Genomic DNA, 16,289 nt, shown 5'->3' on the forward strand with positions numbered 1-16,289 from the left:
GTATTTTACTATTATTAAAATACCTACTTAGCCGGAAAATTATTGCATTTTCCTTTTAAGAAATTGTTTTTAATAACTTGCATCAACAATGGTAGCACTTTGGGACCCTTTGAATCCACCGACTAAATATTAATTAACAAGGCTATTTGATCTAACTTCAGTTGTTTTCTGAGTTCAAATACGGTCGCCGCGCTTAAATTTGAATGGTATTCATAATCATTGAGCGAATTATCTCTAAATCTTCGATCTTGGTTCCCAGTTATACTTCTAAAAGTTATTGAGGTTCGCATCAGCATCTTTAAATTAAATTCCTACAGTGGGATATTGATCAAATGAAGCCTTTAAGTGCTAATGTGGTTCTTTCTTTATTCACTCCGAGCTTTCGCCGTTCTACGGCATCATCAGGGAGGACGATAAAATATTTACGCTATGGTTTTAAACGTTGGAGGTGCCACTGTAAATTAGCATAGTGTAAAACTAGCCAGTAGGACGCATGAAAACTAATGGCGTGATAAAATGTTCTGAAATATGTGTTAAAAACCGTTAATTAAAATAGCTCTTTAAAATAAATCATTAAAATAGAAGATCGTTAAGTTCATTGCATTCCTCACGGGAGTTCAGTCCCGGCTTGTGCTTTCTAATGTAATACGCTTCGTACAATCGCAGATTGACGGGGTCATTTTCACGCGTGATTACTTTGACTTCAATGTTATGGCTGTTGTTGCGATGGTGTGTTGTGAGATGTTTTTTTACCGACGAGTTGTCGTTGGTCAAGTGTTCTTTTGTTCGATCATGTAGGAATCGTGTCGTGCTTCCGATGTAATATTCGCCACAAGCTTTGCACGTGAGCTGATAAACGGTGTTTCTCTGTAGGCATAAATTGGTGTCTTCGATGGGGCAGTTAGTTTTACACCGTCAGTCAGCTAGTTTTACACCGTCAATCTGCGATTGTACGAAGCGTATTACATCAGAAAACAGAAAGCACAGACTTTTGTATTACATCAGAAAGCACAGACTTTGAAAAAAAGAAGATTACTTATCTCTTTTGTTCCTATTTACACTTCAGCTTCTTCCGGTATTGTATCTCACGCTGTGTCCGAAATGTCTTTGGGTCGGCTCTTCCTCCAGTCTTCTTTTTATTTCGAAACTCGTTTTCTTCCCGCTCATTTTCGTTTAGAGTTTGTAAAAACAGATTAATCTACTGATAGAGCATCACCAATATGTATGCAACACAGTCCAAGCAGCTGATTCGATCAGTCCCCCAAGAAGAGTTTGTGAGAACACAGCCTTTTTTTTTTTAATTTTTACATTAAACTATCTACATTTCGACGGAATCATTTTAATATTAAAGGTGAATGTTTTGTTTTATTGAGCCGTGTTATCTTGCGTTATTGAGGTATTGAATTAGGGTACGCGCATGTTATTCTGCATGTTTCCTCTGCACAACACCGAAGAAAGAGCAGTATGAAAATCCCGGTCGCTGCTGTTTCTTTCTTGCTAACAACACCTCCACCTATAAACTTATGATTTTTCACAGTAATTTTCATAGGTACTTGGGGGCAGTTGATGCAAGATGTATCCGGCTGTTTAAGAGCTCTTTAACAAATTTTCGTTCAGCTCCTCTAAAGAACATTAATTAATCACCCGGCCCAGACAGAAGAAAAACCATTAGGTTGAGTTATGGATAAGAAACAAAACTGTCCCAGTGGACCCAATTACGAGATTGGATATTTGCATGGTTTTTTTTTGTGTAACATTTTATTAGTGACTTATTTCAATGAGAACAAAATGTAGGATGCCTTCTGAATGTATAAGAGAATTGAATTTTTTTCCATACAAAGATAGCTAATTTCAACGGTAAAGCACAAGCCGATGGCTATATGTGTATCGCAGTCCAAGCAGCTGGTTCGATTAGCCCCTCAGCAAAATGCATTTCGCTTCATTAATTCATAAAGTTTGCTTCCTTAGCTTATCTAAAGCTGACTAGTGCTTTCGGCAACTGTTCAGTTTGAGTAAGAAGCCAATTACAGGAAATCGGATCCCTCGACAACTACATCAGCCATAATAGAGCATAACGCGTATTGCTTTCCCAATTCCTGACCAAGCATTGAACCATGAATTTACGGAGGGGGGTTGGGGGAGCCGAGAGACTGACAGATAACTATACGATACAAAAACAGAGGCTTTTTGTACTTCGTATATATGAATATAAATATATACACAGCTGTTTTTAAAAGCGTCTTAATTTGAAAATATAAATTAAAGATATATATACCTTTTCTTTTCTCATCAAAGAGGTGTTGACAGAATGAATTTAGGGGAAGTTTTCAAAAGGAGAGTACAATAGCTGCTGTCAAAATTTCCCAAAGTCTTTGTTTCCCCTTCGCTCGATTTTTTCAATCGCCTCAAGCGTCCATTTGTTTGGATGTATTGTATAGAACAAATTATTAATATCAAATTAATGAGGGTACAAAACTGATGGAAGTACGATTCAACTGTGGTCAAGTGGACAAGTTTCCAGCTAAATACGTGTATGATTGAATAGATCATGAAATAATAATCTTTACTCGTTTCTTGTTCGAAATAATTTAACGCACGGTGAAAGACATGGTGGAAAACGTAGTAGCTTGGAAATTTCACAATGGCTATTTTGCATATTTCAATTATAACGAAAACAAAACAACAAAATAAGAAAAGCGACGGTCAGTAGTAAACTCTTTCAGATGTACACATGCACCGAAAAGTTTTCAGTCTAAGTAAATCGTTCTAGCCATTTCTCGGCGAGATGATATTCATACCGTCGGACCTACTTTTTCACAGTTATGTTTGACTTTTACGGCTATAATCAAGACGCCAAAGCGCTGAATATAACTAACAGTTAAAATATGTATACAAATATATATTTTTGTGAAATTCTTGTGATTTGCTTGAGATAACAGTTTCTAACGGCTTCTTACGCATAAAGTACCATGTATTTCGAGAATAAACAAAAAGCACACTCCGCCGTTATTGTTCCACGTTGCCTCAGCGAAGTCATGAAGTACTGCTTATTTGTCTAGCTTTGTTCTTGTTTTGTGACTTTGCCGGCTTGGACACCGTATAATATTCCTCAGTTAAAGTACTTTTTTATGTAGCCACGAGGTTGCAGCTTTGAGTTTACAAGCGACAGATTTTCTTTCGACATGACTCAACTGACTCGAGAAATAATAGCTCGGGTGATAAACGACAAACGTTCAAAAAATTCGATATTGAAGAATTTCCGGTTATTGACGTCGACGGCACGACGCAAAGGCCGGTGTAAGAGAACGTTTGTATGAACAGGGACTCTCAGGGATAACAGATTAAAAGAGATGTTGTTCCTCTGATGTGAAATAAACATGCATCTTTCATCACCTTCTTGATGAGAAAACAAAATATATATATATATATATTTATATAGACATTGTTTGGCTACATCTTTCCGTTACTAGCGAATATCTTCAGACCCATATTGGCCTATTATGGCACAACAATATCAGACAACGATTCAACATTGCACTTGCTTCACGTTAGTCATGTTTACATCGTCTGGCTTTCGTGGACCTATCTTAGTGGGAAGTCATAGTCCAATAATGATAAAATCATCTTGAAAAAAATTTTAATCATCTTGAATAATCTTTAGTTATGAATTGTTCAGATTCCTACAAACTATCTTCAACCCTCAACAAGTATTTTTTCATCATCATTACGTGAACCTTTGAATTTTCCTCGGAAAAATATGAGATAATAACTCAAAGTTATTTTTACTTTTCAAACATAAAACACATCTGAAATTTCTACCTGTCCTTAAGAGAATGGCTAGTAAAATCTTTAAGAAGAATCCCGTTGTTTGTAACTCATCGAAAGTTAAAAAATGAATTAAATTTTGACCTGAAGCACATTATGCCCTTATTTTTTTTAACATGTGCTGCTTATTAATGGAGCTGCGTATTCCATATGGTCTCTTCATTGGAGGCCGGGCTGAAAAGTACTTCAAATTGATAGACCCTTGAGAATGAGTAGATTAATTATTAAATCATCTGATTTGTTCTAGTAATTTACATTCCAACTCCCTCCGATACTGCAACTTACGCAGTGCCCGAAATGTCTTCGGATGTGATGCGATCTTTTTACCATTCTGATTCAGGTTTTCTTCCCTTTGGGTTTTCATACCTGAGTGTTTTATGCGTGGAATAATGCTTTTTAACTCAGATGATGGGAATTAAAAACGCCGGTCCGCCGATATCGTTTTAACACATAGCAAAAACCATTTATTTATTGTCCATATAGGAACACAGCCTTTATTAAATTCAAGCAGTATGTTTTCACAGTACACAGTCTATACATTTCGTCTGATTCAGTTATTAGTAAAGGCGAATATTTAGTTATAGTAAGCTGTCTCATCTTGAGTTTCATGGATTGGTGGATTCGCTTAATCCATCTGACATCCTAGCTCACGGGCCTGTGAGCAGAAGTCTCTCCGGAATTTCAGCTCCATCTGTATCTGAAAAAGCAAAGCATACCGAACAAAGATTTGTTTCGACCGGAAAAGGCTGACGTGACAAAAAAAGTCAAACAAAAAAGTTTTACCTGTGCCTTTTTTTACTCATACCCAGTAGCTGGACTTAGCATAATACATTTTTACAGTGGTGGTCTTTAATCCATCAAAATTAAAGCCTGGACGAGTAGAACGACAAAAGATCGTGCTGCTAAAGCGAAAACAAGATTGACTAATTACAGGAAATTAGAAAAGTTTTGGCGTTGATTCGAAACACAAGCATATGCTGCTCGTTGCGTGCAACGCCTGTTCGTTTAGTACCAAGAAGAGAGACTGAATCAGAGACGGTTTTGTTTACTAACCTCTTTCAACCGTCTGCAGTTGTTCAGCGTCAAGATTTCTGAATTTTCACGTTCTTGGTGCTTTCTCTTCAGCCTCTTTGCCTGTAAATAGTTTCATTAAAAAGGCTTTTAACAGAAGTAACTGGTTTACACCACCGAACTTTAACTCAAAGTAACAAGTAAGTGAGTAGTCAGTTCCCGATTAATGGATAATTTTGGCACGTTTTGGAAGAAGTCAAAGAAACATACTTTTCTTTGAATTTCCCCTTTTTTTCCCTTTATGTTGAGTATCATCCCTTCGACCAACATCGAAGAAAGAAGCAATATCAAAATCCAGGTTGCTGCGGTTCCCATCTTTTCAAACACTACCTCCACCTATGAACTGATACTTTTCCACAGCAATTCTTGAATACATAACGGCTACAATTGGGATCAGAAACATTATACTGGAAAATTCGAGCATTTTAATTTTGAGCCTCTTCCCTGAAAACATATCATTACGCCCAAAGTTATGCTCGTGATTTTACATAATTTACCACGTAATAACTCAATCTAAGGGCGTTTAAGAGCCTTCCAACCCCCATTTCCTTTTTGCCTCCCGTGATGGTGAAACTTAGGTGACAGGTGAAACTTACCGGTGATAAGAGGTTTCCTTCAATTCCACAGGTAGCCCAAGCTCACGTCTCGAGAAAAAGCCCACGATTAATTCATGAAAGCGTCACGCTTTGTGTGACTCGGTGTAAAGTTTATAAGGAATAGTATGAGAAGCGAAGTAGGTCGATTTATAACGATAAATATTTCGAAATACGAATAATTTACACGTAAAATCAATAAAACTTACTCACATCGTGAGTGTTCGTTGTAGTTTCTGGCGATTTCTGCCGTTTTAAGCTTGTTTTACCATCGCTTTTGTTATTATTAAAAGACGAAGTAACAGGAATAACAGCGATGGTAAAGCAAGCTTAAAACGGCAGAAATTTATCGTTGTAAATGGACTATATTTCGTTCCCCATACTAGTCCTCATAAGGTGTTGAAATTTTCAACAGTTCCTCTCGTAACTTAACACCGAGTCACACAACGCGTGACGTTGGCTTTTTCTAGAGACGTGAGCTTGGGCTACCTGTGCCACCTCAAGCAAAACATTTCATTCGACCAAATTCTCAGACTGCGCATATTTACGAATGAAAGGTGTCAGTCTTTTAAAGAAATTGTGGTGCTGCGTCGGTGTTGAATGAAATGATAGCGTGGGGATTAAGAGTGCCGAGAGAAAATTGTGCGTTAATATCTAAAGAACAATCTGGCCAATTTTCACGAAAATCCAACAAATCTACACACCTCATTAATTCATTTAAGTAGAAGTAGCTTGCGTAAAAACAAACCTCGAGTTTTTAGCCTCCAGAAAAATTCCCGGTTTTTCATCGTATTCAGTCGTGTGTTATTACGGTCACATTACCAACCAATGATAGGCAACATTGAACTCCCTTGGCAAGTCTCGTGACAAAGAGGTCCATCGCAATTCCAGGGAAGGTCATCTCGTGCCCTCACCAGGAAAAACGAGTGGGTTGAACGAAGTACAAAAAATTCATTGGGAAAGGCAAAATTTTCACTTCATCAAAATCTTCTGCCTTCGTTTTCCTTGGCCCGAGCTATCTTTTAGATTCACCATAAAGCAACTTTCCTTTTTCACCGTTTCACGATGACTCTTTCTTCTCAATGTTTTTGGAAATGTGACAGCTTCTTCTCATTTGTGCGGTGCAATACACGATGTAAACGAAACATGCAAATCGAGATCCCGGACGAGAGTCCGCGAAGAACATGAACACTCTGCTGGGGACGAGTATTATTACACTTTTCACTATTCGGTACCAGCTACCGTAAAACACTCTTTCAGTGCTCTCTCGCATTCTATGGAAGAATTATTCTTTCTTTCAATAAATTACACTTAAATGATTTCTCAACTAGAGACCGAAAAAACCCAAATTTTGAACATTTTGACCAGATTTTACTGACAGTAATTTTAAACCAAGTTATCGACACAAATTTACAATTACCTCTCATTTGTGCATATGCTGAAAACGACCTTGAAAACTTCATTATAAAAGTACTAGAAATGCAGTTCAACGCGTTTATGCTAAAATTTTAGTCAATATTATGCTTAAAATTATGCCGGCATGAACAATTGACATGACATGTAATCGGATGTTTAAGAGCCCTTTTTTGATCCTTATATAATGCAGCCCATCTGAACATACTGAAGAACGTTGATTTTTTTTCTCAGACAGCATTAAAATCATTCCCTTTTACCTAAATGTCTCGACAACCTCTGGAACGTACTAGTATGACCGGCAGAACGGTATCGCTCTATTTCGTCCTTTTTAAAAATGATACTTGATCACAACACAGAGGGAAAAATTACCAAGTTTTGATTGGCCAAGACAGAGATAATTTTTCTTTAACCCGGTATTTGTCCCAAAATTATTTAACTGTTTATCGTCTTTCTGCTACGTTTTTTTTTCATTCCACTATCGCGATAATGAAGCCATCGAAAAGATGTCGTCCTGCACGCACGAAAAGCCGCCATGCCAAATTCAGCTTTTAAAACATGGAATGAGCGAGAGGCAACTCTGAGGATAAGGAAAGAAAACGAGTGCATATATGAAAATTGAATGTCTTTCCATGCAAAGGTTTCATAGTATGGTCATAGATAATTCTTATGATAGAGCACTATCAAATGACGATCTTCTACTATTAGTTTTATGAGAACCTTCTTTTAAGAATGTGTAGGCTGCGATTAATTAGCCGAAAATTTTAAGAGCATAGTAAGAATATACCTTGGCTGAGATTCAATTAAGAAAGTCTTTATTTTGCTAATTTTTTTGGTTGTTGTTGTTTTTGTCTTTTTTTTTGCGAGAATTATAAATAAATGTAAAAGAAATGTAAAACATGCGGTCTAACAGGACAATTAACTAAAACACAAATTTTAATATTAACAATGCGGTTTTCTAACTGCGCGATACACTGACTAACAACTCAGTTTGTCGTCGATACTATACCAAGCTTCCTAACGGTGAATCCGTGAAAGAAATACAGAGTTCTACTTTTTTTTTTGCGGCTCCTTTATCATCATGTTTACCACTCTCGCCAAAAACCGCCGGCTTAGTAGCTTAACTAAGCCCCTATAGATTGTGCTAGTAAAAGTAGCATATCATATCCTGCCAGCACTGGTCTATTTTTTCCAAATTATGCTAAAAATTATCTCCTTTTTGAAAACTTGAAAAAGGAAATGAAATCAAAGAATATCTATGCTAAACTCGCACCTATATAGAACTTGATCTAGAGATGACCATGGTTGGGAACTTGCGACTCATGCAATGCTGCTCTTATCTCAAAAGCCACGCTTACGGAAAATCTCTGAGAGATCTACATTAATGGTAAACATCCAACTTCGAAAAATAATAAACGCATGCATAATCTGCTAAAACATATTAACAAAAATATATTAACGTCCTTGAATAAGTTCAGAACTAAAATATGCCCAATTTCTTTCGAACATCAATGACACGCATCTGCATTGTAACGCAATGATCTTTATTAGCAAGATTTTCTTCCGTATCTGATTAGTTTTTAGCCTCGGAGCGAAAATACCTCAGAAAGCATTTGATGTGACCGCTAGTTTTTTCGACTGATTGAAATTAACGTTATGCGGCGGTGAATTCCACAAGTTTTCTTTTGTCAGAGAAGCACAGGACTGTTTTCGTCCGCTTAATTCTGAACGTAAGATAATTGAATTTTATCACAGTTCTTGGTTTACACCGGATCATAAACAATCGAAGCGATTCACAATCAGTTAGGTTTGTGCCTGAACTCGATTAATTTCGATAAAAGTGCACTTGGAAGGTGACTTTTTTTAAAGCAAAGATGCTTACTATAAACTGTAACATAGCCTCTCTATGGTTTTACGCGCGGATACTACTCCAACATGGTTTTGTGTTCAGGACGAATAATTACCCTAGTGCTGAGAGCGGTGACTTAATTTACATCTCCATGTTAGCATATCGTTCCTTTTCAATGCCATTTTGTTACCCGTGAAAGCAGAAACTAAGACTGACGTGATTTTACTTCAGGTGCGCACAGTTCTCCAGAAGACGAACGAACGACTCAGTATTGAAGTAACCCCCTTCCCCCAGTCTTGGAGACCAAACACCTAAAAGTATGGTGATTATGCCAGCAGTGCTATTTTTAATAGTAACCCCCTTCTCCCAGTCTTGGAGACCAAACAGCTAAAAGTATGGTGATTATGCCAGCAGTGCTATTTTTTATGTCCGTTTTTTCAAATCATGCTAGCACTATCTATAACTGGTAAAAGGAAACGAAAGTATCGAAAAGTCAGTTCTTTGTTGTGAAATTTGCGTGACGAGTCCAAAATGAGATGGCGTTGAGGGACATGAATTTAGCTACCTACACGTATTTACACTTCAGGGACTTGAATCTTTAAATCAACCCCGACTGGTGATGTTTTCCGCGAGTTCACTCGAAAAGAGACCTTGCGTTATCGTCATCACGTTACGTTATTGGTGGCCAAATCTTTGCGTGACGAGTTAGTAGTCTGATCACGTGGAAGGACAAACCAATCAAAACGCGCCCAGTCCTCAGACGACTAATTTAAGGTTTATTTTGTTTCTGTGAGAAAGATAATCAAACAAATTCAACATGCATGGTGTTCTCGGTTCGAAGTGGCCAAAGATGACTATAGCTTCATTTATGAAGATGAAGGAGGGAACTGCACTGATCTACTGTGTGTACTGCGTATGATTTTTGGTATGCTTCCTCAGACTTGTTGAAATGAGTATACATCAAACATTGATCAAGAGACCAGAGATTGTTTCCGTCTTTTGTCTAACAGGATTTATTTGCTGTAAGCTGCTTCCTACCTCTATTGACTCACAGAGCCAGAGAGCTTGGGGCATCACCGTCACTTGTCGGAGTTATCGGTGAGTGGATCTGCTAACAAGAACACTGCGAAACATAAATAAATTTGCTCTACCTGGAAACTCGCCAGTTCATTGACTAATTACACCTGTTTATTCGATGTTTTACTTTATCCCACATTAAAAAAAACCTCAAGTGCTTCCTCTCGATGGGAAGTTAACCTTGTTCATTTTTTTGTATATTCATATATGCTTTTGTTTTTGTTTCTCATAAAATGAGTATTTCACATCATCGTTGTTCTTGTCTGACAAGTTGTCCAGAAAAATATCTCTTGCAAACAAAAGAACAAGTTGAACATAGACAAAAGATTCCTTTTCTTTCTAAGATTTTTTGGTTATGGTTACTGTCTTGAAAGTACAAACTGAAGACTTAGAAGTGTGGAAAAAAATGTATTTTAAAAAGCTGGTAAGGCTTCAGATTTTTTATATTCATAAGTTTTTGATTTATGTTATATTATGTCACAGGGTCCATATATGGTGGCCTTCAATTCTTTTCCAGTCCTGTCATGGTAAGAGGTCTGGCTATATGCATGCTAGTCACACCACACTGTTTGAGATTTCTTCACATGATAGTTGATTTTGGAGAGGTCTAAATGACCAGTACGTGTAGAAATCTAGAGAATCTAATTGTTTATATAATATGTCAACTAGCCATAAAAAATAAGCAACAAGAAAGGCTCATGTTTTCATTTTATTTTGTTCTATACAATGTCACACTGGTGGGCTACTCACTTCAATCACCAATTATTACAGAATCCATAGCACACAGCATGAAGCCAATCAGATCGCAGGATTTTTGATATCATTCTTGTGGGGGGTGGGGGGTGTAATATGGTTAATTTCTTGCCTCTGGCCTCTCAGAACCCCTACCCTGTCGGTTTTAGTTTATTCTGCGGCCAATTATAGACCCTACCATGGTCACTTTTGACAAATGTAATTTCCATGATTTTAACTTAGTTTCATTGGAGTCTAATGCTGAGAATGTCAACCAACTGAGCTAACAAGCCAACTGGGTGCTGGTCATCATGTTGGTTCCAAATAAACCCATAAAGTGGCGAATAAACGACTGTAAGTATATGAAAGTTATATATTTGAACTGCATATGAGAAGTGAATATGAAAACGATCTTCCCATACAGGACTGAATTTTTTCAGGCCTTATTTTCACTACTGCTCAAGTGGTGTTTATTACTGCGGAGATCGCTTTCATATTCACGTCTTTATCTGCAGTTCAAATATAAGACTTTCATATATTTACAGTCGTTTAATTAAATATAGTAGAGAATACTAATGAATTTTTTTGGCAGCAATAAAATCGTTTCCTTTTACGTTCCTGTCACTACAACGAAGTAAATACCAATGTGGCTAAAACGTTTCTGCTTTTTTTTTCTTTTAAAGAAATTCTATTTACTAGCTTCCATCGTGAATGCTGTCACTTTGAGACCTTTTGGACCTTTCGACGGAATGATTATTGACAATGCCATGTGATCTGTTTTCAGTTGTTTCTGGTTACCAACTGTCACTGTTTTTAAACCCAGGTTTTGTCCACAATCATATAACGAATTATATTGAACTCTTTTATCCTGATTTTCAGTTACACTTCTAAAAGTCTTTGAGGTTCGCATTAACATCTTTGAATTAGCTTCTTACTCCTTCAGGTAGTTACCATATCTTGAGGGCTAAAAGTTACAACCGGTTTATCTGTGGAAATTCGTGGAGTTTGCAGCTGGTGCGATCAGGTCCTCAAGGAATATGTTTTCAAAATTAAACGGGGAATTTCTTCCCGCTCTCGTATAAAAATTTCTGAGGAAATACTTCCTTAGAGCTCCTCTAAATTTTTTTATGTGTTTGCTGAGGTGGAGGAAAAGATTTTCTAACCACTGTTTTCTTGCTAATCAGCTAATTTTCTGGACAACGGGAGACTTTTGTGGGAGAGTCTTGACTTAAATTGCCATCCGCTGCCCTGCTAAGTGAAAGTTGCTTCGGGAAAGTTTTTTCATACCGAACTGGAAGGTGTAACTGTTGCAGTTTTAAGTAATATGTTTCTCGCGGGTTACGGTAAATATCCGGTACCATTAGCTACTTACACTTCGGTGGATCGTTATTAGAAAGTAACTTAACTTTACAAAGCCTTGAAGATGAAGTGATTTTCATGAAACCGATCTCTATTGTTCCAAGATATAATTTGGTTCCCTGTAAATCACGTTATGCCCGAAATATCTTCGGATCTCTTGTTCCTCAACCCTTCTACTATCAAGATCTCATTTTTAATTCTCCCCCCTGGCAGCTAAATTTTTCCTTGTAACTTATTTCCGTAAAATAAGTTAGTGTTAGAAAAAACTTCTTCGTGATAAGTTTGAGCATTCTCAATGTCTGAATGGTACTGATAGAAGTTACATGATAATCACTCTGGGAATAAATAAGTGTTAATTAGCCCAGTTTTCTTCCCTCTCTTTTCCGATTATCATATTGTCATGTGCATGGCATGAAAATATTTTGCTATCCTTTTTTCACATCGGAATTATTTTAGCGCGCTATAATTAGAAAAAGTACCAATCAAAATGTTCGGTTACTCAGCTATGGTGCGATAAATGGTAAACTATAATAAGTGAAATAGCAAAGTTGTCTCGTAAACACTCGATTGTTCCAAGGTTCATTCATTTATTCGGTAATTAATTCATTGACTGGTTCAACTACTTTTTGGTAGCCAATAGATCTGGTTTAAAATCTTGCAAAGAGACTGATTGTCTGAAAAGTTTGAAGAAACAAAGAAATGTCTATCCATTGTATCATCCACAGATTTTATTTTTACACATTGTAACCGATGTATGTTTATCATAAGGACACAATCTCTTATGGATTTAAAAAGTTTATTTTTGCAGCAGCGTTTTATATTCCAATTAAATTATTTAATAAAGCAGGCGACCGTTAAATTATGGTAAGCTTTGCTGTCTTAAGTTGACGTGGTTTCATTTCTGTTGCTCCACTCCACATCTTAGCTCACGGGCCTGTAAGCAGATTTCTCTTCGGTACTTGAGCTCCAGTGTTCTCTAAACAAGCAATATAAACATAAAAGAATGAATAGAATTAGCGGGCTCTCTCCGTGAAACAGGAGCGACAGGAGGGGCGCGTGTTTGAGGAAAATCTCCCGCCCTAATCCTACTCGCCTTCACTCGTCTGTAAGAAGAAAAAATGATGACGCCTCTTCTTGACTCTTAAGATATTTGCTATGTAGCTCGTTGCATATAAGTACGAATGCACCACAGTACCCAAAATGACACAGGCCACGCTTAAAAATAACCAACTCAAAAAAGTTGTTCGCTACTGGGAGATTTCTGCACTAACCTCTTTCAAGCGTCTGCGGGCGTTCATCTTCGAGTATTCTGTTAGATTTTCTCTCTCCTGCGATTTTCCCTAAAAATAGTGGAGTGAAAACGCCGTTTACGAGAAGTAATTGAATAATAACGTCAGTTGATACCTAGCTGAAATCGATGATAGTATGGTTTACATCGAAAACTGAACTCATTCAAGAAGAAGAAAAAAGAAGCAAACAGAATATTAAATGAGATAGGATTAAAAATAATGAAGTGATTAAGGGGCGATCATAAAACAGTTATGGCAGGTTTTGGAAAAAATTTAAGCACACGGGATCTCTATGATAACTAATTTACCGTATTTTTTGTTTGTGGGAACATTCCTTCGACCAACACTGAAGAAAGGAGTAGTGCCAACATCCAAATCGCTACAGTTTTCATCTTGTTTGTACCAGCCTCACTCACCAACTGATAATTTTTCGCAAAACCTCTCGCATATGAAGATATATAGAGGTGCGTCAGTCAAAGTAAGATGTATCCGGCTGTTTAGGAGATATCTTTATTTAGCTCTTAGGGGAGAAAAATTAATGAATTTTCCGGCAACAGTAGAACCGTTTCCTTTTACGTTCATGACACTACAACGTAATAAATATTGCTAAATAGTACTAGTATTTTATTATTATTAAAATACCTACTTGGCCGGAAAATTATTGCATTTTCCTTTTAAAGAAATTGTTTTTAATTACTTGCATCAACAATGGTAGCACTTTGAGACCCTTTGAATCCACCGACTAAATATTAATTGACAAGGCTATTTGATCTAATTTCAGTTGTTTTCTGAGTTCAAATACGGTCGCCGCGCTTAAATTTGAGTTTTATTCATAATCATTGAGCGAATTCTCTCTAACTCTTTGGTCTTGATTCTCAGTTATTCTCCTAAAAGTCATCGAGGCTCGCATCAGCATCTTTAAATTAACTTCCTACTCCTTCAGGTAATTCCCATATCTTGAGGGCTTTACAATAGGTTTATCTATGGAGATTCGTAGACACAACAGCCCATGCAAGCGGACCCGATTGTGAGAAATTATGTTTGTATGGAACTTGTCTGTGTAACGTTAGGCTTTAAAACTAGTTTTTTTTAGTGATAACAATGAAAATGTTTTTTTTCTCGGAGTGTTTTTGGATGTAGATTTTTCAAATGATAGACCCCCCCCCCCCCTCCCCAGTGTGTGCATTGTAGTCCAAGCTGCTGGTTCGATTAGACTCTCCAAGGAATATGTTTACAAAAGGAAACGGTGAATTGTTTTCCTTATCACCGAAATCTTCCTGAGGAAAAACTTTCTTTAGAATTCCTATACATTTTCGCATGATGCGATTCCGTAACCCTTTACAATCACAATACTGTCCTCAAAGAGTTTTTCTAACAACTGTTTCCTCAGTTTATCAGGCCATTTTCTGGACATACCCCACCTCCTATTCAAATTATCATTTTACAGATTGTAAAACCCACAGTGCTTCTTTCTTTGGTCAAATTCGGAATCCTGCCGACATCGGTTGACCCTTTTTTTTTCGGCATGAAATCGACAATAAACGTGCTTAATTTAACATTTCTAAACTTTTTGTTTATTCGGAAACGAATTCAAAACACTCCTCAAGGTTGTCACCAGCTGGTAGTTCCAACGCAAAAACTCTTAGAATGATTGAATCCATCATCATAACGAGAATTGGGTTATGAGGTAAAGCTACATGCTAATAAAAGAACTCTGTGAATTAAGGCTATTGCCTTTCAAACGATAACTTGGTTTAGTACCTTTGAGTTACAGACTTTGAAAAAAAGAAGATTACTTATCACTTTTGTTCCTATTTACACTTCAGCTCCTTCCGGTATTGTATCTCACGCTGTGTCCGAAATGTCTTTGGGTCGGCTCTTCCTCCAGTCTTCTTTTTATTTCGAAACTCGTTTTCTTCCCGCTCATTTTCGTTTATGGAAATTATGTATAAACATTAAATTTTGTTCCTTGAAGAGTTTGTAAAAACAGATTAATCTACTGATAGAGCATCACCAATATGTATGCAACACAGTCCAAGCAGCTGATTCGATCAGTCCCCTAAGAAGAGTTTGTGAGAACACAGCCTTTATTGAATTCAAGCAGTATATTTTTACATTAAACTATCTACATTTCGACGGAATCATTTTAATATTAAAAGTGAATGTTTTGTTTTATTAAGCCGTGTTATCTTGCGTTATTGAGGTATTGAATTAGGGTACGCGCATGTTATTCTGCATGTTTCCTCTGCACAACACCGAAGAAGGAGCAGTATGAAAATCCCGGTCGCTGCGGTTTCCTTCTTGCTAACAACACCTCCACCTATAAACTAATGATTTTTCACAGTAATTTTCATTGGTATTTGAGGGGGCAGTTGATGCAAGGTGTATCCGACTGTTTAAGAGCTCTTTAACGAATTTCATTCAGCTCATCTGAAGAACATTAATTAATTACTCAATAAGCAGTAAAACCATTATGTTGAGTTATGGATAAGAAGCAAAACTGTCCCAGTGGAACCAATTACGAGATCGCATATTTGCTTGGTTTTTTTTGTGTAACATTTTATTAGTGACTTATTTCAGTGAGAACAAAATGTAGGATGCCTTCTAAATATATATGAGAATTGAATTTTTTCCATACAAAGATAACTAATTTCAACTGTAAAACACAAGCCGATGGCTATATGTGTATCGTAGTCCAAGCAGCTGGTTCGATAAATCCCTCAGCAAAATGCATTTCACTTCATTCATTCATAAAGTTTGCTTCTTTAGCTTATCTAAAGCTGACTAGTACTTTCGGCAATTGTTTAGTTTGAGTTAAAAGCCAATTAGAGGAAATCAGATCCCTCAACAACTACATCAGCTATCATAGAGCATGAAGCGTATTGCTTTCCCAATTCCAGACCAAGCATTGAACCATGAATTTACGAAGGGGGTGGGGGAGCCGAGAGACTGACAGATAACTATACGATACCAAAATAGAGGCTTTTTATACTTCCTATATATAAATATAAATATATGTACACATCCGTTTTTAAGAACGTCTTAATTTGAGAATATATATAAAATATATATACCTTTTCT

At 36.9% G+C, this 16,289-nt stretch overlaps 1 long non-coding RNA gene across 1 annotated transcript; it reads right to left on the reverse strand.

The window, feature by feature from the left end:
• Positions 1-4,321: 4,321 nt before the first annotated feature.
• Positions 4,322-5,244, reverse strand: LOC136283580 (uncharacterized). The gene is made up of 3 exons (XR_010718865.1): positions 5,107-5,244; positions 4,879-4,959; positions 4,322-4,522 (listed from the first exon to the last, which is right to left on the reverse strand). It is a non-coding gene; the product is annotated as an uncharacterized lncRNA (long non-coding RNA).
• Positions 5,245-16,289: the final 11,045 nt, after the last annotated feature.

The sequence above is a fragment of the Pocillopora verrucosa genome, chromosome 9, assembly GCF_036669915.1.
Source record: "Pocillopora verrucosa isolate sample1 chromosome 9, ASM3666991v2, whole genome shotgun sequence".
Taxonomy (NCBI): domain Eukaryota; kingdom Metazoa; phylum Cnidaria; class Anthozoa; order Scleractinia; family Pocilloporidae; genus Pocillopora; species Pocillopora verrucosa.